The following is a 25,480-nucleotide window of genomic DNA, read 5'->3' on the forward strand; positions in this document are numbered from 1 at the left end:
ATGAATCAGTCAACATAAGGGGAGAACAATGAGATATATCCAACCTGAAGAACAGAATGAATTAAAACAGGAAAGACAATAACAAGAGGTCTCGTACCTGAATAATCTCAAAAAGAGAGATTGAATCAGATTAAACTATTTCCAGAGAGGATGGCAGAAATTTCCCCCAAATCTTGGAAGTATACAAATTACATAAATATGAAGAAGCAGTTTCTAAATAGAGAAGATCAGGGAGTTCTCATTATAAACCACTGAAAGGACCGACAGCCAACAAGAGGGTAATATTTTAAACTGAGAAGAAGAAAAGAATTTTCAAACAACTTTGTATTTGTTGAAAATATACCTAAAAAAAGAGAAAATGATGGCCCATCCTATTTCAAATAGCAAAGGATGTATTTCAAATTGAAAAAAAAATAAAGAAGAAAGACTGTCAGAAAGAAATTAAGACCAACAAAATAAAAAAAACTTCAGTATCTATAAAATACTGTATTTCTCCTAACTTAAAAAATTATGACTTTAAAACTAAAGTTTTAATAATATGTGTTAGAGACAATAATATGCATGTAATCAATATAGGTGATAATTTTCACAAAGAATGGAGGGTGGCGCTATGCATCTATATCATTATAAATTCAAGGTTTTGCATGAGGTGCTAACATTGTAGACTTATAAAGTAAAAAATACTGCAGAGACAGGAACCACTAAAACCGGTGTGAAAATCCAATAGATAAATAATACACAGTTCTGAAGAAAATTCTTTCAATCAACTTAACCCATTTGATTGAAAACTGTGGAACACATAATGTTGAGTGTAATAGAGACTTTGCTTTCTAAATTCCTAGACTGATCAATTGACAAATGATGCTATTCTTTGTCTAAAAATAGACAAAATCTATTACACACACACACACACACACACACACACACATGCGTGCACACACACATGTCTATATATTCAGAAATTGAAACTAGGGTCTTGTACATACTAGGTCAGCCCTTTATCACTGAGTAATCTTCATATTTCCAAAGAATATATTTGAAAAAATATGTATAATATCAGTTCTAGATAATCCACACCTGAGGTTCTGCTCTCCCTTTCTAATATCTTTATATTCCCAGGAAGCCACTGGAGTGTAGGTTTGACTTCAGAGGTGGTAGAAAGGGTAAGGACCAGCCCTTTGGTGTCTTTTGCAAGCAACTGGTATATAGAATGGGGATGAAATAAGGCTAAGAATTCCTGGGGGAGAAGTCATGCTTCAGAGAATGCAGCTAGTGGAAATGAGAGAGGGACTAAGATACTGGTCACCTATAAGAAATTATTCTATGAGTTAGAAAGATATTTGGGCATCCCTCAGTCAGAGGAGAAAGTCTGGTGGAAATGGAGAGATCCAAGGTGTAATGAGGATAAATAATATGGGTAGAAGACCATCTTTAAAACTAAAGTAAGAGAAAAAGATAATATGTAGAGTTTTGGAGATTTAGGATTTAAAGAGCTAAGGTCCTGAAGGTGAGATGCCCATGGTAAGTTGTATGAAATGTGAATTGTTGCTGTGTGGCTATGTGGAAAACTTGAAGTGGCAATCCCTGTGAATAAGCCTCTTTCATTCAGTGCGCATTTATGGAATTCTCTATGTATCAGGCATTATGCTAGGGATCAGCGAATGATGAACAAAATCAAGTCTTTTTTTTTTCCTTTTGTATCTTACATGTCTGTAGGGATTGAAAATTTGAAAGCCCCTCCCCCTATTAAATATGTATTATCAAGGTCACTTCACTGCTTGAAGTCCTTACTCAAAGTCCTTAGTATTGTTTGAAACAAAACCATTGTGCCTTCCTATCTAGACATCCTTGTATGTGCAAATTAACTGATCTTAATCTACAAAGCAAGGTTATTTACATTTGCTTCATTGAGTGTCTTTCTACATTTAGAAATTTTAAGGAACAGAGTGCTTTAGGAAGGAAACACAGCTGAGTTGAGATAAGAACTCACTTGCCATGTAGTATTTTAACTGCCTCATCACAAAGTCTGGCTGGCCCTCCACTTTGAAAGTGAGGCATTTCCTAGTGTCTGTGACATTTTATCCCAAGTCTGGATTCATATTAACTGAGAAGTATGGAAGATTTGGCTACCCATTAATTATTTAACAATAAGACTTTTGTAGATTTAGAATGGTCACACTGGGATTATCTTATTGTGTTGAGCTTATGGGAAATCAGTTTATAATCAGAAACATATTTTAATTTTCCATAGAAAAATCACTGTGACAAGAAGGCCAAGTCAAAGTTTGTATCCTCATTGTACTTTGTCCCAGTCATTGGCATGCAGGAAATGCTAGTATGTAATCATAGCATCTCATGGTAAGTAGGAAGTCAGAGCATGGAGAACTGTATGAATGGCATCAGAGAGGACCACATGATGTATTTATTCCACGAGTGTCACCTGACCTGGAATAGTTCCCACACTTGGTCTCACTGAACTTGGCCTCCATTTGTGTAGTAACTCTCATGTGTCTGTTGTTCAAACATTAGGTATTCCACTGCCTTTTCAACATGTCCCTGTTTTGAATATGTTGAAACATTCCAAAGGGTACCCAGCCACCCTGCTGCCATGAACAGCACTTGCTGTCTTTTGGCGACTATGCATTCCTTGATTCTAGAACGTGTCAATCTAATGACATAATTCCCCACAGTTACCTTATTTCCTCTATTTTCATTGATGGTGTTCTAAAATGTCAGATATTTCTTTAGACTCCACCATGTAAATAATGACTGATAACCATTATTTACATCAATAATCACCATCAGTGTTGGAAATGGGTACTGTAACAGCATCTTCCTTGGATTTTTTAGTTCTAACTTTTAATCCATATATTCATGAAGCTTAAAAGTGACCGTAGACGTCATTTGACTCAATAGCTCCATTTTCTATGAGAAGAAAGTGGTGCTCCAGGGAGTTTTAAGCCATCCAATATGTAAGTTGTATGTACTGGAACTAAAGTCAGGGTCTAATGCCTTTCAGTCTCCACTGTTCTCTCTTGCCTTGGGGGCACAAGACTTCAAAACTAAGATCTCCACATAGATTTATCCTGTAGTTTTCAGACTGGCAACATCATTTTTTTTTTGAGTATTTCTGTTTTTACCTCTGTCATAGAGCAAGACATAAAAAGAAGTAAGTGCAAATTAGTCAAGATTGCTGTCGTGTGAATTTAATTTATCAAATAATTACTTGCATATCATATTTAAAAAAAGGAGAACGTCCTTTTAGTGCAAAGTAAATACAATACCTGAATGGAGAGCCCTCATCTAGTAATTTTCATGTAAAAATTGTATTTCTGAAACTAAGAACTTCCATTCCAAAGACAGAAGGAGTCAAGTGGAAATTGACCATAAATTATATAATTAAATCCAAGTGCGTTTCCAGTCTGTTTTCTTTTTTTTTTTTTTTTTTTTTTTTTTTTTTTTTTTTTTTAAGATTTATTTATTTATTATGGATACAGTGTTCTGCCTGCACATATCCCTGCAGGCCAGAAGAGGGCACCAGATCTTATTACAGATGGTTGTGAGCCACCATGTGGTTGCTGGGAATTGAACTCAGGACCTTTGGAAGAACAAGCAGTGCTCTTAACCTCTGAGCCATCTCTCCAGCCCCCAAGTCTGTTTTCAAACACACAAACTAAACAATTCTTATATAAGCTCTGAGAATGATTGGCAAATCTAAGAAGTAAGTAGAAGTTTAAAAATCTTTGGGAATATCCATTATTTTTTTTACTTGGCTACAATATTGGAAGCCAGTGATGCCTGTATGGACTGTAGAATTGAAAGCTTATGCAAGAAAGCTGTCTTCTCAATCATGCTTAGAACAAAGTGCTCAGATCTCCCCTTGTCTTTATTTCCAGTTATGAGTCCAGTTTCCCAGTAAGGAGAGAATGGAAGGCCGTGTTTCAATTGCATGTATACGTGAAGAAAGAATTGTACTTAAGCAATTTGAGCCAAGGCACACTGTAGTAAAAGAGCCCAGCAAGACCCAAACTACTCTTAGTTTGCCCACATAGCTCTGGTTATATAAGTCAGCACACACAAACACACATACACATGGATATAATGTCTTACCTCCTTCTTCTTCAATTGAAAACAAATGTTTCTGTTTTTCCTTCCTTCCTTCTTTCCTCTTCCCTTCCCTCTCTCCCGCCTTCCCCTTCCTTCCTTCCTTCCTTCCTTCCTTCCTTCCTTCCTTCCTTCCTTCCTTCCTTCCTTCCTTCTTTCTTCCTCCATCCCTCCTCTCCCTCTCTTGCCCTCCCCTTCCTTCCTTTCTTCTTTCCTTCCTTCCCTCCTTCCCTCCCTCCCTTTCTCCCTCCCTCTCTCTCTTCCCCTCCCCTTAATTCCCTCCCTCTCTCCCTCCCTCCCCCTCTTACCCTCCCCTCCCTCCCTCCCTCCCTTTATTCCCTCTCTCCCTCCCTCCCTCCCCTCTCTTCCTCCCCCTCCCTCCCTCCCCTCCCTTCCTCCCCCTCTCCCTCCCTCTCTTCCCTTCCCCTTCCTTTCTTCCTTCCTTCCTTCCTCTATTGCTTCCTAGATTTCTTTCTTTCTCTTTTTCTTTCTCCTGTTCTCTCCCGTCTCTCTCCTTCCTTTTCTGGATCCAATCCAGGGCTTCTCTTATGTTATGCAAACATTCTTCCAATTAATATTCTAGGGTCAACTTTTAGCCTTTGGATCACCATGTTCCCACTTTATGAACCAAATTGAAAACAATAGAAACCAAGAAAACACTTTGGAGAAGCGGTACTTAATTATTACTTGAATGAGTTATTTCCAAATTAAGAAACATAAGCCTGAACAAAAAATAGAGTAAATACTGCCTAGTCTAAACTTTTCTACCCCAACAGTGTTTTCCCCATTTTTCTGATTTGTTTTCCACTTGATACAATTATGAGTTATTTTTTTTTAAGAGTAAAGTCAGGGATTCAATAGCAGAAAGGAGGTGTTATCCCTTACTCTTACGCTTCTTAGAATAGCTCACTTTTGCTGATATGGTTATAGTAAGAATTATTCTCAGTCAGCTTTCTCAAATGATAAATATTGTATTATTGTTCCAGTACTGTTCTTTAAAAATAAATTGATAAAATCCACTACATCAGTAAAAATGCCACTTAGAATTATATTTGTTCTTTATTTTAAATTTGTGGGACAACTTTCATGGGGAAATGGGACAAGTCAAGTCATCATCTACTTCCCTGTTGAACACAAGCCAGACAGGGCCAAGTTGTGGTTGAGAGAAAAAGACTCAGGGATACCATGCGCTTCTGAAAACAGTGTCCAACGAAGGAACTGCATTAAAGTATTACAAAGCATGCAGCGATGCTGTGCTCAGAATTCAGGGAGTCAGAGCCAACAGAAATAAGAAAGTGAGAGAACAGTATTCCAGAAAAGCTCACCCTTCCCTATTACAAAAAGTGATCCAAAGCACAAAACATAATATTCATTTCAATGTATTTAACCTAATTGTAAAAACAACGTGGTCCAAGAATCAATTCACATAAACATCTTAATTTCCTCATCAGATGGATGCATGTGTTAGACTCTAGGATACCTTATAGATAACACAACAAAAGATTGTCTTTCTCTGTTCTGAGGAGACCACAGCATAGGAGGATATACAGATATTGAAATGCACTGTCTGAAAGGTCATATATAGCAGTTTGCTTTGGAAGGCAGGTGCCCGAAGGTGCTATGAAATCCTTTCAGTTTCAAGCTCCGGTTTGCCATCACAGAGCAGGAGTGAAGACATGAGAAATAATAGTTAGTTCTACCCTGCTACTCGAAGGCTAGAATTTGGCAATGCGCCGTGTATCAACGAATGACTTTAAACTTCAAAATCCCCTTCGAGGGAGGTTACTATGATTGTCTCTATTGAGAAGACAAGGAAAGTGAAGTGTAATGCTTCAGAGCGAGTGAGAGATGAAACCAATGACGTATTCCAGGCAGCCTGGTCTTAGCATCGAAGCGATCACCTACTGCCACATTCTGAACCTTTCCTTCACATTTTGGAGGTGAGTTTTGAAAGATGTAGAACGTGACTTTCCAGTTAGAGAAGAACCCCTCCCCACCCTGCTGTGAAGACCGTGAATTCAGAGGGTCTATATTGTGTTTATTAAAAGGTAAAATAAAGGGGGAGGGTCTCTGGGATGCTGAGTATACCTTAGGGAGAAATGACGGCACGGAGATGCAGGCTGGTGAAAAGGAGGAGGAAAGATTCACCATCCTCGTTCCCCCTTCCCATCTCTTTGGTTCAAAATTTCCTCAAGACTTTAAATCTCTCATGTATCATGATTTCTAGAACACCACAACGGACTGGTTTTTAGAAATATTCTATTACACAGTTCCTAACACTGGGGGAAGCTAGGATTTTTCTTCCTCTTAGACTCTTTCAGACAATCCTCTAAAACCATTCCAGGGTGAGTGATGAAAGGTTAAAGTAAAACTGACGTTAGCCTCAAGGTTTGTAATGATTATTCTGGCTGACTTTCTTTCCTTTTCTTTTTCATTCCACTCTCTAAATATGGTAGTAAGAGGACTTTTTTTTTTTTTTTTTTTTATATATTCTCTTAGAGCTCTGAGGGGAAAAAAACAGCACCTACTTATTTTTCTTCATCAAATCATTTAAATTGAGGGGAAATATTGGCTAGGTACCTGAGAACAATTGTTCGCATCCCAGACAATAACCAAAATTGGAGGTGGCACTCTGGTTTCCTGCCTATTTTCTCCCTGAACAATTCCTGTGTTCATTTACATTGAGGTTTCCAAGCTCTTAAACCACCAGCAAACACTTCAGAGCCCAGAGGTTCACCAAACAAACCACAGCAGATAAGAAAACTAATCTGCAGCTGCTGTGCCTGTCCACCAGAGATTGACAAGTCTGCAGGGATGATGCACACTGCCTCACTGAGATGTCATCCACCATGCCACTCTGTAGTCAGGTGACAGGGGAGTGAGGGCATCTGCCTGTGGCCAGCGGTGCTGCCTAATTAACATCTTGACCCTCTTGGTCACTGTCCCTTTCCCCTGAACGAGATCTGAAACTGTCAGCCCTGTGGCTGAAGGTGGGCTGCAGAAACAGGATTTGTCAAACACAGGTAAACAAGGATTTCAAACTGTTTTTCAAACACCAGAAGTTTTTCACATACAAAAATATTTGAGCCTGGTGCTTCCTTGGAAAGTTGGAGGGTTTGGTGCGATGGGACGTTCTGCAGAAAATCTTGAATATTTTTGCACCCTGTGGGGAAGGCAGTCATTCCCCTTTCTCCACTGTCCATATTTGTGACTGGTCTCTCACCTGACTTCAGCAGATATTTGGGTAATTTTCCTCTGCCTCTTTCCTCACTCCAAATAGATGCATCGAACCCCTGTCTACACTGATTGCCATTCATTCCCTTCATCTTCTTAGAAAAGGTGAACACAGGAAGAAGTTCAGTTTGATTTGTAAAAGAGTTCCTGAGTGGTTGTGTGTGCCAGTGACATGTGAGGTGCGGATGAAGTCATGACTAGCCTTTACTCCAAAGACCAATGGTAGACGAGAGAAACACTGATGAGAGATATGACATAGTCAAAAAATTGATTCATTCGATGTGAAAATGTAACTTTATAGCTAGTGTTCTTTTTTTTTGTTGCTGTTGTTGAGATAGAATCAGACTATAGGCCTGGCAGGTTGGGAACTTGCTAGGCACACCAGGCTGGTCTTCCTCTTGCAATGTTCTTCCTGCCTCTGACTCCTAAGTCTGGGACTACAGGCACGTGTCACCATTCCAATAGCTGTAAATATAATATGTTTTACCTTATATTAGTGAGAAAATGTCTATATCTATTTATAGATATTGGTATACATACATTTACACATATATGTATATTCATGTACACATGTGTACATCACAGAGGCTGAATTTTGCAATTTAGTGGATCAGTAATAAGCTGTAACTTCCTTCCACTGATTTTTGTCCTCCATTTAAATTAAGAAAAAAAATCTTCCTATGTAATGTACATGTATACACGTGTATGTATATGTGTGAGGACATTTGTACACCACAGTGGGAGTGTAGGGTTTTGAGGACAATCTTTGGAGTCAGTCCTTGCCTTCTACCTTGTCTAAGACCGAATCTTTTGTTGCTTGCCACTATATATGCTAAGCTAGCTGGGCTGGTACGTTTTGGTGATTTATCTATCTTTACCTCCCATCCTGCCTGAGGAGCACACTGAGATTATATAGGAGTCCCTCTCCTTCCATGCATTCCGAGTGTGCAAAATTGGGTCTTCATGTTTATATGGTAAGTGTTTTATCCACTAAGCTAGCTTCACAGCCTTGAATTCTTACATCAGGATCTGTAACCTCACATAGCATAGCATGTAAACCAACTGCAAATTGATAGCTTAAGAGTTTAACAGCCAAATTTCAGCCAATCACAAGCATCCGCGTTTTAGCCAATCATTTGCAGCCAGCTCATCATACTGGCCCATTCTCAAATAAGGCAGAAGCTTAGCTGTGACCCATCAAGTCATTTCTCTATTTTGCTTTTGTGTTGAGACTATGAAAGACCCTGTGTACAGTGCGGATTGGCACTCTCAGAACCTCTTCTAGTTCTGAGGGTTGCCCAATCCACAATGTCCTTTGCTCAAATAAACTTTGTGAAATTTAATTTGCCTAAAGGGTTTTCAATAGAATTTTAAAAAATAATATTTCATCTGTATTTAAAATGAGAACTGTAGTCCAGGGCCTTTTGAGAAGCTGGTTAAATTATTCAAAAGTGTGTAAGCTTAACTTGACAGTAGATCTTTAAAGCATTCTAAATTAATTTCTTTTTCTATATCCAGTGACAGCTCTAAGTTTAGCAAACTCAACCTAGTGTTTTCTGATCCATGAATTCACTTCTCTCTGTTAGGAGTTCATTATTATGTTGATAAATGCCTTTTTCAGTGCCATTTACTTAGTGACATGGGGAAGCATTAATTTCCTATCTGTGTGAGCAAACTGTTGTCCTATTTAGTTACTAGCTGACTTCATTCTGGTTCTTTCTTGAAATATACAGCCAAATCATAAATGTGTATTTAAACCATTTTTGTGAATGGAACTGGTTGGGAGAGTGTAATGGTGCTGAGGATAGCCTCATGAATTTCCTAATGAGCATCAGCATGGCTGGTACAAAGTGAAGATCAAACCACTGCCCAGTTCAAGTTCCTGCAACTTCTCCACTCCACCCACCTCCAAATCTCTTACTAACAAAGCATTTAAAAATACATTGTCAGCACCGGGCGGTGGTGGTGCACGCCTTTAATCCCAGCACTCAGCACTCGGGAGGCAGAGGCAGAAGCAGGCGGATCTCTGTTCAGTCCGAGGCCAGCCTGGGCTACAGAGTGAGTTCCAGGAAAGGTGATAAAGCTACACAGAGAAACCCTGTCTTGAAAAAATAGTCAGTTCTATTACTGCCCCCCAACTATTATCAGCAATGTTTAGTGCTAGAGATGATGGAACTATGTCTTCTCAAGGAAGAATTCTCTTTCCTTTTGATAGCTCGAATGAGTGGACACATGAAGTTGCTAATACATCTTGTGAATTTGTTTAGTGTTGTGATGCAAAACTCATCTGATGGTGATATTTTTAAAAAAGGAACTATAGTGTTAAAGGCCCTGGTACTAACAAGTTATTACTAACTAAACGGCAAGAGTAAATAGAGGTATGGTTTTGAACATATTCAGTATTTCACTTCCGCTTTATCTAATTGTAAACTTAACTTTCCTTGAACACAAAGTAATGCTGGCATGAAATTTTTAAAAAGAAGAAAATAAAATGAGGTAAAAGATCTGTACTCTCCCAAGGAGGGTCAACCCTAGGAGGTTTTATGTATTTTCTTTGCTCTGAGATCAAGGTATTTCCAAAAATGGAATATTTATGAGCACAGAGGGTATATAATCCCATTTGGGGAGAATTTTTAAACTGAGATTGAATGGGAAATTTAAGAATGTTTAAATGTTAGATGATGAACATGCCATTAATTTAAACTTCAGATTGTCGATTTTCAAGAGTTCTTTTTTTTTTTTTTTTTAAAGTACACATCCTTATCTTTCTGGTCTTCATGTATCAAAATGACTCCTCTCAGGAAATGATGCTGACACTAGGAACACTGCATAAAAATAAAATGATCGGAGACACAGAAAGCTTTGTGTACCTGCTAGATTGAAACCCTATGGGACCTACTTTCTCATAACTGCAGGATGAAAGGGGACAGCACAAGCACTTGCAATAAACATGGATATTTATTAAAGGAAATAATCAGGTCGATGTGAAGATCCCTTCTAAATTTATGAAATTAGAACTCTTCTAAATGATCTACAAAGTTCTGATGTGAAACTTTATTTTCTTGTCATTTTATATGAGACAATTCAAGCTGATAGTCAGTTGGGAACATACCCCAGGATATGCCACATAATAGATTTTGAAATCCTGTATATTCCATCTTCAATTAATTTTGGCATGCTTCATTTTGCTGACAGCCAATATCAATCTTTCCCCCATGACTTCTTGTAATTTGGAATTTTAATGGAAAATGTGCTTAATTATATTCACTTAAGCACTTTCTTGTATACAGTCTTACATTGTTCTCTAATTGTACTCTGAATCTTATTAAAATTACATGCAATAAGAGAACTATTCACTTACTTAATATCCTTTAGATTTTCTGTGACACCTTTATGTAGATCATACCAATAGTCTAAACTCAATAAATGCTTGCTAAGTGTGAGTCTCATATTTCTCTGGTTATACCACCCTAACTTCTACAACTCAAGGAATAAAAGTCCCAATAACATAATACATATAACTTTCCTGGCAACATTTCAAGTCTTTGTTTCTTTAGAACAGTCTCTCTCTTAGTCAGAAATTACAGTGAGCCCATCTGTGGAAAATGCTACCGGAAGGGCTGGAGAGATGGCTCAGCAATTAGGAGCACTTGTTAATTTTGCAGAGGACCTGAGTTCAGTTTCCAGTGCCCACATGGTGATTCACAACCATCTATAACCCCACCTCCAGGTGATCCAGTGCCTTCTTCTGCCCTCCTTAGTCTCCAGGCATGCACACACTGCACATTAATACATGCAAACACCCATGCATAAAATGAAAATAAGTAAATAGATAATACTATTAGAAACCCATATTGAATAGGGACTGTTATTCTTATGCCATCGAAGGGTATTTCCATGTTTAACTCGCTCATAAGCTAAGTGTGACAAGTTAAGAAATAGCTTATTTTTTTTTCCTTTTCCTGTGTTCATTCATTTGACAGATATTAATGGGTGCCTTCTCTGGACATGACATTCTGCTAGGAGCTATTTGGGATACAGTGATGAATCAGCAGAGATCTCGGCCTCTAGGCTTATGGTGCTTTGTTGTAGGGAATACTGTCAAAGCCAGGTGGCAAGGTCACTGAGCCTGCAGTCATGAAATCTGTAGCAGACAGGCTTCTCTCCAGACTGTACACAGAGAATAAAGTAATCCAGAGAGGACTTCTATTTTCAGCTTAGATAAAAATGTTCAAAAATTACCATTTAATTGTGAATAGAAAAATGCATCCACAATGTTCAATTTATGAAAGACACAGTTTATACTTTTCTGATGGAGATAAGGAGGAAAATAATCAAACAAGGACAGGAAGAAATAGAAAACCTATCTACTCTTATGAAAGGAGGAAGAAGACAGAAGGAAAGAGAGAAGATCTAAAGAGGATGAAAGAAAGAGAGAAACCAAGACACTGAGACAAATAATGTTTTAAAATGTAGAAGCATTTTTATTAAGTCCAACTTCATAGATTAGATGCAGATTAGCATAGAGGTTTGACATCTGTTAAAATAGCACATAAACCAAGAAATGGGCATTATGTCACATTATTTCAATATTAGTAATTCATTTCAGTCAGTGGCTCTCCTAATGTAGTATGGATTTGGTTAAAGTTGCCTGTTCTAGGCCTCGTGCTCGAGTTTGGAGGTCAGTCAGCAGACCTCAGCTAGAAGAAAGGTAAGAAAACCACTCCTTTCTTTTTTTCTGGTCTTGCCCTTGGAAAGAGAGCACTCCTGTTCTTCTCGGTCTGTCTTGGAACTCTAGTTGTGGTATTGCTATAGGCAATAACCCAAATGGTTGAGCCAGTCTCCAGCAGGTGACTGAGCCACTGTGGTCAGTTTTGTGACATTCCAGCTCAAGCCCAGTGGTACTGCAAGCCAACCTGGATTGATCCTCTAGGACCCAGGCAAGAGGAATAACCATACTCTTGGTTGAGGGCGACAACTCTAGTGTGACTACACAGTCAAGATTTTCCAAGATAGTCTGGTTATTTCTCTAGTCTCTCTTCTGTGCCATTTTCACTCTCAAAGTGTGACATATTGGATGATAAAGCAAATTGTCACCCTATTTAAAGATAGCAGGAGAGAAGAAAAACAGCAATTCTAGTCTGTGGCAGGACTCAGCAAAGCACAGTAAAATTTGATGCAGCTTGATTAAATGTTCTATAAGTGCATGCCTTTCATCATCCTGAGCTGACATATATACACCTAATGAGGAGTAGGTTGAGGAAGAAATTCTTTACTTTTATACGCATGAGATCCTGAGAGTTGAGGCCACCAATTCTTCATTTATTCTTCCTAATACAATTGGCATTATGAGCTAAGCATGTTCAATCAAAATAGAGATGGGAGAACTTAGTGAATATTAGCAAGAAGTTGACTCTCAATCCAATCATTTCCAGTGGTAGTAATGCGGATGTTTGTTCATTATCCTGTGGGAAAGAGGTAAAGCAGGCACCCATGAGTTATTAGAGTTTACAGAACGAAGCTGTGGTTTTGGGTATCTGTTTAGTCACTGTGGCTTTCCTTTTCACTTGTTTATGGGGCTGAATATCCTGACAAGGTATTTATGGGTGTGACAAAAAGTAGCGTATATTATACCAACTTGTTACATTCTGATTGCAAAACCTGCATCTAATCTGCACATGTAGATTAGATATCCACTTAAGCATTATCAAATAGGATGTTCTTTTTTTTTTCTCAAATTCAGTTAACATGAGGTATGTTCTGATATACATCTGGCTAAAAATTATAAATCATCGAGGGCACTTTTTGACACATCAGAGCCACTCTGCCTTATACATATATTTGCTTGTTCACTCATGTTGTATATTTCCAAATTACCAATCCTAATCATTTGTTAGGGAGAAGGGTAGAGAACTCTAAAGGGCAGCTCCAGATTTAGCCTTTATGTGTATCCTAAGACCTAAGATTGGTGGTTCAAGTCAACACTTCTTTTAATCAGAAAGATTCAATGCTTAGGAATTAATTCAATGCTCAGGACCTAAGCTACTGCTGCTCTCATTAGCTGGATTCTACCACACTTTGTTCTGTTTCAGTTTCCTCGAGAAGACTGTTACTTCCATGTCTTGGCTTTCATAGTCTGGTCCATGTTAATTTTGTCATTGGAACTCCTCCACTTTCTTGATGCCAGCTGTATTCCAGTCTATCATTGGTATTATGTGTAGCTTGGAAATGTCCAGTGGCCCTTGAAGCGGCCTGCACACTTCCCATCCTGAACTGCCAATCATATTTTTAGTCTTATCTCCACTCTTCAGCTACACTGTACTTTCTGCACTAATAATCTGACTGTCTCACCATGGTATCCTTTTGGGGCCGGGACTTTCCTTTAATTCTGTACCCCTAGAGTTAGCCTTTCTGAATCATATTCTCTAACCAAAGGAAAGAAACTTGATATGGGGCACTTCTAACTGTATTAAGATAAAAAACATTCGTCTCAGATAGACAAGCTGATTATTTTGATAAAAGGAGCTTACTCACTAATCCAGCACTTCAGTAGCAGTTTCCTGCAAGAACTAGGGAGGGGGGTTGTCGATGGACACAGGCATCTGTGCTCAAGTTCAAAAGATCAAAATCAATAGCATTAGAGGGCATTCTTTCCAAAGCCTGGCATGGTACAACTCCTATTGGTTTTAATGGAAGTCATGAAGCTAACATGCCATGTAACCTTTTTAAAAATGGAAGGATTAGCATTCAACTGGAGTTGCCACATGGTGTGTCTATTGACAGAGCATTATGCATAGAGCTTGAATTGATCAGAGGGACTTAAATTTCTTGTCTTTCCTCCAATGTAAACTGAGTAAGCTATTAGCCTCCCTTCCCATATGGTAATGACTTGGTCCTCCCAAATAGAACTTGGTGGGGATTTTGAGAACATCATCTACAGCAGGAAGTCAATGCTTTCAAATGTGATTCATATACTAATCATAGTGCCATTTGGGATATTTTATTTAGATCACCATTTTTGTCTGATAGTTCCTCACTGATTTATTTAAAAAATATAGGGCAGCTCTATTTAAGTGTATGGTGCCATTATGCATTAAAAAAATCTGATCAAAACAGATATTTCCTATTCTCATGCCCTAAAATGAATTCTTGAAATGTCTGATTTAAAGAAATATGTAAGTTATAATCTACAGGGGAATTACTTGACTTTTTCATGACAAAAGTAATGATGTTAATCAAATATTCTGCAATTATAAAAATTTAGATATCAAGTTGTTTTAGAGAAATTTAACCTTAACCATTTGGATTATTTTTGCTGCTATTCCTCAAACACTGAAATAATTTCAAAGATAAGTATCTTATTTTAAAGGAGTAAATATAAATATCATAAAAACTGAATTATAAACATGGATGAATTTTTGCTAATAAATGTTTTTAGTAGGATTATGGGACAGTTTGTTGTCATATAACATGTTTAATATCATATAAGTTTTGATTAACAAATGCATTTCCCTTTTAGAATAAAACTTAGGTTTAACCATTAACCAATGTAATGCCTTTACATTGGGACAACACATAAATATGCCAAAGCTTCAGGTACTTTAATGAGTTCCCTTGAAAAATAGTTGTTTCCACTTGAAAAACTTGTGTACAGGGATGGCATTTATAATCTAGCTGGATGCTACCCTTTAAAGACTCAATAGCAGTTACACCTTCCATCTTTCTATAAGCAGCACCCATAACTGTGGAGATGCTGCACAGAAATATCACAACTGCTTGGTTTGCTGAGTGAATATTGGCATGCTCTTCTGTTCATCATGGCATTGTCCAAGAAGGTCTCAGTGACCAAGACCTTCTCTTATGGCCCTGCATCAAGACAATGAGATCCAGGGAACCTTAACCATCATAAGGTTGAGAAGTCATGCTGCCAAATTACCTGATCCTCTGCACTATTTATTATTTAGTCAAAATCTCAGACACAGAGAGAACATGACTCACATCTCCTCAGACTTGGAATGGTAGTTCATCACAGCCAAACAATGTCACTGATCATCACTCTAGGTGATGCAGGGCTGAAATAACATGGCAGATAGATTCATTTTGTTATTTACAACCATGATTCCTCTGGATTGCACAAGGAAGTTACTTGATGCATTGCAGACAATTTATAAACAATTCAATGATGTTAAAAAAGAGCAATGAGGATCTTTTACAAAAATGGCATATAAAATGTTCCCTTTCTATTTTTCGCTCACAGAAGAAGTAGCCATCATTTTCAGAGGTGCTCATTTTAAGGGCACCTGCGGTACAAAGTTCAGTGCTATGCCTGCATACACAGAAATGGAAGGCACTTTCTCTTTAGAAAGTCAGCACCCTGCAGCCTTTTTGAGGCATGGATTTCTAGATCAAACAAGAGATTAATGAAACAGTAACAATTTACTGCAATTAAGTATTTGTCATTGGAGAGTGTTCAGGCCTGAATGAGGCCTCCATATCAGACTCTCCTCCTCAGGGATCATCACAGAAAAGGGAGTTAAGACTATAGAGCCAGGCATAATGAGTTACTACAGTGAAACAATGTTTCCTAGACACTTTAGGGGAGTTTTATACATGGATTCATGGTGGTTGTCACTGCATGGACAAGACTTACAAAAGAACAAGCCAAACACAACTCTAGGATACAAGAAGTCATCAAATCCCACTCCTAGCTGAGGAGGAATAGGCAATTGATGACTGCTGGGGGAGGGAGTGTCACTTGTCTTCAGAGATGTGGCCCTGAGGGGTTACCTATGCTCTAGCAGATGGTTCTATAGTTGTGCACACACTAGGACTCAGTGGACTCAGTGGCTTAACAAAAGAGTATATGAAATTTGCAGGGAATTGTGATGTGGAGATGTGGAAGAAACTGGAGGGGAGGGAGTGTTGATGGATATAATCAAAACACATCATATGCATCTTTGAAATCAAGCAATAAAAATTGGAAACTCCCAATCACTGGAGGAATAAATAGTTTTTGTTTCAATAAAGAATGCCATGTTTCAGAACCAGTTATTTTTCACACAGTAACTTGCACATTGCTTACCCTTAGTGTTTTTTAATTAACACCTTCTTTTCTCAAATTTTTATTTTTGTTTATATTGAGATTTAAAATGTAAAATTAAACTTCTAGGCCTGAAGTGGTTTGGCAAGGAGCTGGGACCATAGTAGTTCGATAATAATTGCTAATTCAGAAATCATTGAGTTTTTCAAGAAATGGTTCTCTTGGCACAAGGCTCTTTGTATTCACTAATGAGATACTATGTGCTATAAAGAACTTTAATGGGATAGTGGGCTGTATAAAAAGACAGTGTAACTGATGTTCTTTAGTAACCTGTAAATTTGAATATGGGTCAACTGGACATGATTCTACAAATATTTGACTTAGTTTTCCTAAGCAAATAGGTGAGTAGATAGAGTTCAAGGAAAGAAATTGAAGAGCTATGGCAATCAGGATCATATGTACATATATCCATAAGAGGAAGCTAACTCTAGGTAAATAGTCTATAAGCACACAGTGAAGAGGGCATGACCCAATCATGACTTTCTTAGTAATCAGCTGCTAAATTTGGTAATATGGTTTAATCTTAATTGCTTTGGAGTTTACTTTCATTGGTGATATAATTATTTCCCTGTCACCTCCCCATGCCCTCCTAAAACAGTAGTTCTCCATTGAGCTTATCCCTACATTGTCTTTCTTGGTGCTTCCCCAAGTAAGGAGTTCTAATCCTGTTGATGTCAGATTGGCTGTGAACTTGCTCTAGGCAATGAAACATGGGTGGACGTGATGCTGAAATTGAGCAAAAAAACCTATGATCTCTGACATTACTCCTTTCCCTTTGTATCAAGAGTCCTATGTCCTACTGAGAGGCTAATAACCACAAAGAGAAAAGATTCCCCCCAAAAATTTCTCTTCTGATGTGTTTTAAATTTCTGGACTGTTCCAGTGTTTATTCACACATGAAGAAAAGTAGAGTTGATGGCTTTATGAGTCATAATAAAAACTCCAAATAAAACACACAAAAAAGTTCCTGCTCTTGATCCTTTATGTGAGGAAGCCACTCACAATTTAAACATTCAACTATAGTCAATGCTTCCAATTGACAGTCTGTGTCAGCAAGATTAACAACTATCTTTTCTTAGAAATGTAATAATTAAAAAGGTTCCAACTGCAGTTGATAAGGTAGACTTATGAATAGAAAAAAACACTCTCTCTAGGTAGTATTTCATGAAATGAACTTCTGCTAAGAATTTCCTCAGGAAGAGGTTAGACAGCCTCAAAGTGAGACGTTTGAAGAAGGGAGAACTAATGACGGCTTGACAGGTTGAAAAAGTCGTGCTTGACAGCCTGGTTAGAGCTGTTTTATACGAAGACTTAGATGTTCCGCTTTATTGAATGTCACGCAGCGGAACGGAATGATCAGCCAAATAGCTTCCCTTATTTAAAACCATCAAAATTTTTCATTTAGAAGCACGGAGTAGTTTTAATCAAACGATGATCCCTCATATTCTTTACAACTCAAAAATCCTGTGATATATGAGCTCAAGTCATTTGTTCAGGGTTAGAAGAAGCCAGACTTTCAGTTCTGTGTATTTGTTCTGAGCTAGAAGTCCAGTTATCAAAAGTACCTTGAAATTCTAGTGGTGACTTAGAGGTATGATTAAATCATCTTAAAACTTTCCAAATGTTAACACAATAAATGATACACATCACTGGTTTCTGTTCCTCACACCTTTCCTTTGCAACAAATAAAATCATACAATTTATTTTTCATATGGAGGATGTTAAATGGGGAAACTAGCAATCCTGCCTAATTTCCTAGCTAAAATTATTACTCATTCAGGTACAGAAAAAGAAAGTAGGTTTGTCAATAACAATAAAGGATACTTATTTAAATTTGGATCTCAGATTAAAACAATAATATCTTAATGTCAGTATATCCAAAATTTTTCACAGATCCTTTAACAACTTGTCTGATGAAACTGAGATTCAGTCATTCTCAGGTATAAATTTTTAGTCTAACTATGAAGATAAATTCTCTTCATTTTTCAATTTATGGTTTGTGGATGATGTGATGGTTAATTCCATCTGTCAGCCTGACTAGGCAAAGAGTATTCAAATATTTGGTAAACGTCATTTCTAGGTGTGTCTGAGTATATTTCTGAATATGACAGGCATTTGAATAAAACACTGAGTAAACCACATTGTCTTTCCCATGAAGAGTGGACTGAATCTAGTCTCACATTCTGCTAGAACGACAGGATGAGTAACAGAATTCACTCTGTCTGGTCGGACTGTCATGACACCAGGCCATCCTTCCTCTCATACCTTTGGACTTGGACTCAGCGATTGTGACAATGTCAGGTACGTTCAGAACCAGTTACTGTGATGGTAGCTCAGTAAGGACAGTGAGGGCAGAGTCTGTGGATGTGTCCAGAGAGGGGTTTGGGCGCCTCACTGAACTGGTTCTGAAGAGTTCAGGTTTATGATGCTGGGATCAAGCAAATGTGAGTGGTCCAGGAAAAGTAGGAAGGGAAGAATTTAGGCAAGGCATCTGAGCAATACCTCTGGCTTCTGCAGTAGGGAAATTCATACTAAGCAATTGCCAATTTGGTGAGAAGGAGATGCCACAGACTCATGATTTCTAATTTTGGTCAGGACCTCAGGGCCATCAAAAATCTTACATAAACCTAGACAGCTCTTTCATTCTGTTTTTATTGTAAACTATTAGATGTCTCGTCCAGCATAGCCATTCCCCCGTGCCCAACTCTTAAAAGATGGTTTGCCTGCCACATCCCTGAGCCCTTTATTACCAGGTACTTCATTTTCTCCCTTTTTAGTAGCAGCTCCACAACATTGTCTGTGTCCATTCACTTTCTTTCCTGGGACTGAAAAGGAAGGACCTTTCTTCATCTCTAATTTCTTACTTTTTTTTTTTAAACCCAGCATGTCCCACTTCCATAGTCCTTGCTAGAAGTCAACATTCTTTCTCCTCTTTATACCATGGAAGATACCTTTTCCATCTTCATGAATACTGTATAGAACTTCAGACTCTTATATTTTTAGTTGTGAGCCTAGCCTTTAACGGCTAGGCAATGGTGGCGCATGCCTTTAATCCGAGCCCTCGGGAGGCAGAGCCGGGGGATCTCTGTGAGTTCGAGGCCAGCCTGGTCTACAGAGTGAGATCCAGGACAGGCACCAAAACTACACAAAGAAAACCTGCCTCAAAAAACAAACAAACAAAACAAACCCAAAAAACAAACAAAACAAAACAAACAAACAAACAAAAACCTTCAGACTCCTGCAGGCAATGTGAAGGAACCCCTTCCTTCTGTCTCTCCTGCTGATGATATCTTCTTGTTCTTTTCAAACTAATTAAATCAGTGGTTCTCAACCTGAGGGTTGAATGGCCTTTTCACAGGGGTTGCCTAAGACCATCAGAAAATACAACTCTTTACATTCTGATTCATAACAGTAGCAAAATTACAGTTATGGAGTAGCAATGAAAATAACTTTATTGTTGGGGGGGTCACCACAACATGAGGAACTGTATTAAAGGGTCTCAGCATTAGAAAGGTTGAGAACCACCGAATTAGAAAGACTGAAAAACTGATCTTCAGATGTCAATAATTCAGATTTGTGAAGAATGATACCATCAGAAGTAACAATATGTATAAAAACTAGTTTTGAGGTAAGAAGCAGAAAGAATTGGGTACAAAGACTAAGAAGCGAGCTGAAAAAGTCTTGTCATTTCCTCTTTATCATTTTTGGTCTTTTGATGGTTAGGCACAAACACAGAACAAAATAAACCTCATCTTCTTCACATGGTGACACAGAAAGCATCCTCCCTAAAGTCAGGCTACCTGGCATGACAACCCAAAGTGGAGGTCATCGGGTTGTTTTGGGGAAACTAAGCATTTAGAAACGTTCAGTTAAACTGGAACAGGGGGTTTAGGGCACACAGAGAAGGGCATGTTGAGGAGGAACAGCAACAGGAAGGTGTCATCACAGGACGTTTACACTGGTTTGCTAATCGGATGTAAGACATTTGGACTCTATGAAGGGAACTGCATTTTGGATCTCAGTGGAGAAATAGCCGGCCCGAAATTACAAGTAACCATGTCATCTAGCATTTTTGGAATTTTACTGCACATCCAGCTCTTTTCTAAGCATTTTATGTCAAGTATCATGTTCCTATTTCTCACAGTAGGGAAACTAAAGCAGAAAATCCCTCCTAAATGTACACAGCCATGCAATCAGTGACTAAGGAAGAAAAATCAACCATTATATTTTAAGAGCGGCATATTGATGGTATTGTTTGGACCCAAGTGTGGGTGAGTTTTATTGCTTATGTAGTTCTTATCTCAGAATGAATGGAGAATGTGAATTAGGTCTCTCTGAATTCCCTAAATTAGAGGTCTCCAAAGTATATAGCTCATATAAACTCTAGCTTTCATCACAGATAGTGAATGGCCTTTCAACAGGAATCAAAACAATTATACCAAGCTTATACCATTATGGTTTAAATATTAGCCTGTATACAACCAGAGCCAGAGGATTCCTTGAGTCCTGCTTTTTTCAAATGACAAAGTCATGTATTAATATCAGCCTCCACTGAAACATTTTCTATTGTGCAATAGATACTACTGAAAAAACACAATGTACATAAATACATGATCATAAAGCTAATGATGGAAAATTACAAGAGGCTAGTTCCCAAAGTACTTTTGTTGTTACTTTTATTTTGTCTTTCCCTGAATGTTAATGAACACAGTCACTACAAGACTCCAGGGTTATCTCCCAGCACATAGTCAAGGACATCCTCATTAAAGTACCTCTCTTCAAGTTTATCAAAGTTGAGTAAATATACAGTCTTTATTCTCAGGTGTTTTCTGGAAAAAATAAAAGGTTATTCTGGTGGAAAGTGTATGACTTTTTTATCCTTCAAGACCTAACCTTAGAGTTACTTCTCATTAACTAAGTAGCTCATGTACAGGTTACTAATATTCTAAGGCATAATTTCTTAAGAGATTAAGAATTTTCCTGAGACCGAGTCTTTGCCCAGTAATTTTCTTGCAACTCTCCTACTTTGTTCCCTCAGGGGACAGGTTTTTTTCTGGAAGCTGGCTCTCCCCTGCTGCTTTCCTCCATGGTATGTTTGTCTCAGACACAACTCTGGAGAACCTTGTAGAAGTTTGTTGGCCACTCACACTACTCCCTGCGTTGTAGGTTTTAGTGCAGGTGGTAAAGGTGGTGGTGGGTTAAATTGTTAGCTGAGCAGCAGTTCATTTTCTGTGAACACTTTCCCCATCCTGTGCTTCATTTTCTAGACAGCTGTCACACCTGCAGTGTGCTTTACTTGTGATATCAATTACATTTGTTGTGATCCTATCTATGCCTCTCACCTAAACTATAGGCTCTTAGGACCCTGGAATCACCACTAGTCCTTTTTCATCACTAGAACTTGGCAGAACACCCTATGTAGAATATGTGGACCAGCTGCTGAATACCAACTTGTAAAAGGGAAGAGAAAGAATAGGAAAAAACATGTCTTTTCTGTTTGGGTATCTATCATGTTAACTGCTGTCCTCAACACCAATTACATCAAAAACAGCAGCAACAACAGCAACTTCTGGGATTACATTGGTATAAAAGAGAATGTTACACAAGCAACCATTGGCAGTGGGCAATGGTGAGTGTTGGCATGAAAAAAAAAAAGAGTGAGGAAGCAAATCCCAGTGAAAGAATGGGGGTGAGGTGGAGAAGAAGAGGTATTGGCTCTGAAGCTCCAAAGAACGTTCTGGCATGCAAGTATGGCTCTCACAGATTCTCAGCATCTCATCTTCCTGCCATTCTTACTACTGTGAGGTATTTTTTTCTTCCCTCCCCTCCTCACAACCTTCAGATGATTTCTATTGCTGTCTACCACATGGATACTTCTATCTTCTCAGTTTCTTATTGCAACCTTAACAGCCGAAGTTACAAAGAGTTCACTTATAAGCAGGCTTTGGGCTATTTCAATGGCTCTCTTTATGATGGTCTGTTCCAGTGTAGGGCACCAAAGACCTTGGAAACTTTTCTAGAACTTCACCAGTTCTTACTAGGGAAGTTGGCAAAAATGGCCATGATCCATGCTCAGATTTATCAAATCACCCAAAAGTAACGAAGCGGGCAGGCATTCTGTCTTTCCGTTGTTGCTGACGTATCTAGCATCCCATTCACATAAAGGAACAAACAAGCAGCATGTGCCTTGCTGAGTGATTTTCATTCTCTTTTCATATTCCATCCATCCACTTAGGAAGAAATGCAGGCTCTTTCCAGTTGCCCCTCAGGTACTCTAATTGCCAGTTTATAAGACTCCTCGCTTTATCTGGAGTATGAAAACTCTGGCCAGCTTTGCTCTCCGTCTTCCTTGGGATGATGGAAGTCATACCTATCTTCAACATCTACCCCACTTTCCCCATGAAGCCACCCATAGGTCCTGTTTAGAAGAACCGATATCAGTACCAGCGTCATGAATAAGAATCATCCAAGATTTGGATTTCCCTCTGACTCAACTTCCCACTCTTTCTTGTGCCCTTGAAAATACAACGTAAGAACCTCTGCAGACACAGGAAATGGCACAAAGCCCTTCAAGACTATTGGTCTCAATGGCCCAGTGAAGGCAATATCTCTATGGCTTCTATATCTCTGCTTGTCACATACCCTTGTTTCTGAGACCCCCCGTCTCTCTCTCTCGACAGTCAGTCCTGAATGAGGCACGGTAGTATCACCATTTCATATGTTTTCTTGCAGCTATGAGAAAAGGCAGCACTGTGGAAATTTTTGTCAGTATTCTCTCTGTAAAAATGCATTTCAAAATCCCTAATGCAGTTAACATGCTTCCAACCCGAAGTGCAAGTTCCTGACAAGTCTAGTTCATCGCAACAAGGTCTTGACACAGATGGGAGGCAGAACCCGAGGCAGAGAGGCAGTTGTCACAAAACTTCAGCACTGAAACAATGGCCTTAGGGCCTCGGGGAAGAATCTGGATGCTATTATTTAGCATATAATTATTGACTAGTTTGCCATTTCGATTTTCTAACTCACAGCTTGCAGCAGAGGACAACAGCGAAAATGGAAGGGAATGGACAGAAGTTTAGACGTTAAGTAAGGTGGGTGAAAGTGGCAGTTGACAGCCTGCAGGCAGGGAGGAGGGGGAGGGGGGGGGAGGGGGAAGGGGAGGGGGGAGAGCTCACTGCACATTAGCAACATTAAAACATTCCCGTTAGCATAGTACTGACATGGGAGGATGTAATTGTCTAACCTCTCACTGTCATGTTCTTCAATGACATATACATCTTACTAGTTACTCCACTGATTAATTGTGACCCCTTTAACAGTCCAGAACTGTTTAAGCCGTGTTTCAAAGTTTTTTTCTCCTTAGAAATATTATATAATATTTAACAAATACCACGACGTTTCCTTCAGGGAGAAGAAGAAAAATTGTTTTGAGTAATACTGGCATCCTTGTTCTGTTATCCAGAAAACTCACTTACTGGACTCTCAAGCAGCAGCAGATGATTCCAAATGGGACTCCTGCCTCTGTGTATTCTTCCTGAATGAGTGCAAAGAAAACACTCCAAAAGCGACCTGGGCTCTGTCAAAGCACAGGTGTTTGCTGCATGATACAGTCAACTACCTTTGTATGTACTTCTCTGGCTTATGAGCTTCTCTTTTGCTTTAAAATGATTATATACTAGGAAGTTCTTTTATTCTATAGACAGACAAATAAAAAATCATCATAAAGAGGGTATTAATAGGTCTGATATATTATTCACTGTGACAGAAAAATACCCCAAAAGGCCACCAGAGTAGATTCTCCCAACTGTGAATAATATTTTTTATTATAAGTTAAGATAGGAAATATTTTCTAGAGGTTGCACAGACAGACTAAGCCACCGAAATAACATTATTTCAGATAAATGATCAATCCCTCTATGGTCCCTGTGGCTTATTTTAACAGAGCTTTCAGTGGGGGGTATGCCAGAAACTCTGTGATGCATGTAATAGAATCAAGAGCTCCATTACGAACCCAAATTGCAAGCACCTCTGCATCTCTCTGGGCTCACTTTTTTGAGAACGATATACAGCCCTAACGTCCCAAATAATCTGCTGTTGCTCACACAATTATTAGAACACATAATTGAAGTTAAATTTCATATATTGAGCTGACCTGTCCAATAACTTCAGTTTTAGAACCTGATGTATCATCTGAAGGGGTGACCCAAGTTTGAAAATAATCAGTCCAAAGATACCTCTATGCATAGTGACTAAGCTTAAAGTCATTACTATAAAATTATGAACTCAGACCTCGGATTTCTAAAAAGCTTTGTCAATTTCTCCCCAAATTCTAATTATTTGCAAATAATTTTTTTTTTTTGGTTTTTCGAGACAGGGTTTCTCTGTGTAGCTTTGCGCCTTTCCTGGGACTTACTTGGTAGCCTAGGCTAGCCTCGAACTCACAGAGATCTGCCTGGCTCTGCCTCCCGAGTGCTGGGATTAAAGGCGTGCGCCACCACCGCCCGGCGCAAATAATTTTTAAAATGATAGGTTTTAATACATTATGAAACAATCTTTGTAAAAGCAAATTGTGGAAAAGAGAGATGGTGGATGAAGAAACCACATAACAGGAAATTCATAGTTACGGATGATTTGCGGACATTTTCATTTTAATCAGAAGTAATTTCCAAGTTATGGGTGGTGATCAGGCTTGTAATCTCAGTATTTGGGAGGTGGAGGCTAGGGGGGGTCAGGAGGTCAAGGCCACCCTAAGCCCTACAGAGTTAATTCGAATCCATTCTTGGGTACATGATAGTCTGTCTTAGAAAGAAACAACCCAAGTAGTTTGAATGGATTATCTCTTCTCTATGCTATATTCAGCAATATGCATAAAAATTAGCAAACTTGATTTCTAGCTATTATAAGATCTGTACCTAAAAGAAATCAGAGGGATTCAGTGTCAGGTAGTCAGGACAATAAAATAGAAGTGTCTACACAGTTACTTAGAGTATGTGTAGTTGGTAAAGAATGCTCCTTGAGTGACTTCATAAAGGAAGAGGAAAT

At 38.6% G+C, this 25,480-nt stretch overlaps 1 protein-coding gene and 1 long non-coding RNA gene across 5 annotated transcripts in view; one reads left to right on the top strand and one right to left on the bottom strand.

The window, feature by feature from the left end:
* Nkain2 (sodium/potassium transporting ATPase interacting 2) overlaps positions 1–25,480 on the bottom strand; it is a 1,070,529-nt gene that overhangs the window by 251,933 nt on the left and 793,116 nt on the right. The gene's annotated exons all lie outside the window — the stretch shown is intronic.
* Positions 4,565–24,692, top strand: LOC128118566 (uncharacterized). Its single transcript, XR_008221261.1, has 3 exons — positions 4,565–6,044; positions 23,467–23,529; positions 23,901–24,692. It is a non-coding gene; the product is annotated as an uncharacterized LOC128118566 (long non-coding RNA).

The sequence above is a fragment of the Peromyscus californicus genome, unplaced genomic scaffold (assembly GCF_007827085.1).
Source record: "Peromyscus californicus insignis strain IS unplaced genomic scaffold, ASM782708v3 Scaffold_22__1_contigs__length_63687245, whole genome shotgun sequence".
NCBI classification, from domain to species: domain Eukaryota; kingdom Metazoa; phylum Chordata; class Mammalia; order Rodentia; family Cricetidae; genus Peromyscus; species Peromyscus californicus.